General features: G+C 39.8%; 2 non-coding genes and 1 pseudogene across 2 annotated transcripts; all 3 read right to left on the minus strand.

Annotated features, from left to right (window-relative positions):
* Positions 1 to 332: 332 nt before the first annotated feature.
* Positions 333 to 451, minus strand: LOC113090261 (5S ribosomal RNA). The gene has a single exon (XR_003286973.1). It is a non-coding gene; the product is annotated as a 5S ribosomal RNA (ribosomal RNA).
* Positions 452 to 1,219: 768 nt separating this feature from the next.
* LOC113090263 (5S ribosomal RNA) lies at positions 1,220 to 1,338 on the minus strand. Its single transcript, XR_003286975.1, has one exon. It is a non-coding gene; the product is annotated as a 5S ribosomal RNA (ribosomal RNA).
* A 629-nt stretch (positions 1,339 to 1,967) lies between these two features.
* On the minus strand, positions 1,968 to 2,086 carry LOC113090279 (uncharacterized; annotated as a pseudogene).
* Between the last annotated feature and the right edge of the window lie 414 nt (positions 2,087 to 2,500).

Genomic DNA, 2,500 nt, shown 5'->3' on the forward strand with positions numbered 1-2,500 from the left:
GGCATTGACTTTTTTTTTTTTTTTTTTTTTGCAAGATTAGTATATAATTCGTGAAAAATATCCAAAAAGTTTAAAGCACCTGGTATTCAAAGGCAGTCTCCCATCCATGTACCAACAAGGCCCAAACCTGCTAATATTCAGAGATCGGCCATTGACTCTTTTTTTTTGCAAGATTATTATATAATTCATGAAAAATTTCCACAAAGTTTAAAGCACCTGGTATTCCCAGGCAGTCTTCCATGCATGTACTAACCAGGCCCAAACCTGCTAATATTCAGAGATCGGCCATGTTTTGGCAAAATTGTTCAATACTAAGTGAAAATTTTCCAAAAAGCTTACAGCACCTGGTATTTCAAGGCGGTCCCCCATCCAAGTACTAACCAGGCCCAAACCTGCTTAGCTTCCGAGATCAGACGAGATTGGGCATGTCCAGGTTGGTATGGCCGTAAGCGAAGCCTGCTGCGAAGAGAGGGCTATTTAAAGTTCAGCCAATCTACTCGCAAGTACATTATATAAGTAGGAAAGAAAACCCAAAAGCTTAAAGCGCCTGGTATTCCTAGGCGGTCTCTCATCCAAGTACTAACCAGACCTAAACCTGCTAAGATTCAGAGATCTGGCATTGACTCTTTTTTTTTTTTTTGCAAGATTATTATATAATTCGTAAAAAATATCCAAAAAGTTTAAAGCACCTGGTATTCCCAGGCAGTCTCCCATCCATGTACTAAAAAGGCCCAAACCTGCTAATATGCAGAGATCTGGCATTGACTTTTTTTTTTGCAAGATTATTATATAATTCGTGAAAAATATCCAAAAAGTTTAAAGCACCTGGTATTCCCAGGCAGTCTCCCATCCATTTACTAACAAGGCCCAAACCTGCTAATATGCAGAGATCGGCCATTGACTCTATGTTTTGGCAAAATTGTTCTATACTAAGTGAAAAATTTCCAAAAAGCTTACAGCACCTGGTATTTCAAGACGGTCTCCCATCCAAGTACTAACCAGACCTAAACCTGCTAATATGCAGAGATCTGGCATTGACTCTTTTTTTTTTTTTGCAAGATTATTATATAATTCGTGAAAAATATCCAAAAAGTTTAAAGCACCTGGTATTCCCAGGCAGTCTCCCATCCATGTACTAACAAGGCCCAAACCTGCTAATATTCAGAGATCGGCCATGTTTTGGCAAAATTGTTCTATACTAAGTGAAAATTTTCCAAAAAGCTTACAGCACCTGGTATTTCAAGGTGGTCTCCCATCCAAGTACTAACCAGGCCCAAACCTGCTTAGCTTCCGAGATCAGACGAAATCGGGCATGGCCAGGTTGGTATGGCCGTAAGTGAAGACTGCTGCGAAGAGAGGGCTATTTAAAGTTCAGCCAATCTACTTGCCAGTACATTATATAAGTAGGAAAGTAAACCCAAAAGCTTAAAGCGCCTGGTATTCCTAGGCGGTCTCTCATCCAAGTACTAACCAGACCTAAACCTGTTAATATGCAGAGATCGGGCATTGACTCTTTTTTTTTGCAAGATTATTATATAATTCGTGAAAAATATCCAAAAAGTTTAAAGCACCTGGTATTCCCAGGCAGTCTCCCATCCATGTACCAACAAGGCCCAAACCTGCTAATATTCAGAGATCGGCCATTGACTCTATGGTTTGGCAAAATTGTTCTATACTAAGTGAAAATTTTCCAAAAAGCTTACAGCATCTGGTATTTCAAGACGGTCTCCCATCCCAGTATTAACCAGACCTAAACCTGCTAATATGCAGAGATCTGGCATTGACTCTTTTTTTTTTTTTTTGCAAGATTATTATATAATTCGTGAAAAATATCCAAAAAGTTTAAAGCACCTGGTTTTCCCAGGCAGTCTCCCATCCATGTACTAACAAGGCCCAAACCTGCTAATATTCAGAGATCGGCCATGTTTTGGCAAAATTGTTCTATACTAAGTGAAAATTTTCCAAAAAGCTTACAGCATCTGGTATTTCAAGGTGGTCTCCCATCCAAGTACTAACCAGGCCCAAACCTGCTTAGCTTCCAAGATCAGACGAAATCGGGCATGGCCAGGTTGGTATGGCCGTAAGTGAAGACTGCTGCGAAGAGAGGGCTATTTAAAGTTCAGCCAATCTACTTGCCAGTACATTATATAAGTAGGAAAGTAAACCCAAAAGCTTAAAGCGCCTGGTATTCCTAGGCGGTCTCTCATCCAAGTACTAACCAGACCTAAACCTGTTAATATGCAGAGATCGGGCATTGACTCTTTTTTTTTGCAAGATTAGTATATAATTCGTGAAAAATATCCAAAAAGTTTAAAGCACCTGGTATTCCCAGGCAGTCTCCCATCCATGTACTAACAGGGCCCAAACCTGCTAATATTCAGAGATCGGCCATTGACTCTTTTTTTTTGCAAGATTATTATATAATTCATGAAAAATATCCACAAAGTTTAAAGCACCTGGTATTCCCAGGCAATCTCCCATCCATGTACTAACCAGGCCC

Source organism: Carassius auratus, unplaced genomic scaffold, assembly GCF_003368295.1.
Source record: "Carassius auratus strain Wakin unplaced genomic scaffold, ASM336829v1 scaf_tig00054020, whole genome shotgun sequence".
Taxonomy (NCBI): domain Eukaryota; kingdom Metazoa; phylum Chordata; class Actinopteri; order Cypriniformes; family Cyprinidae; genus Carassius; species Carassius auratus.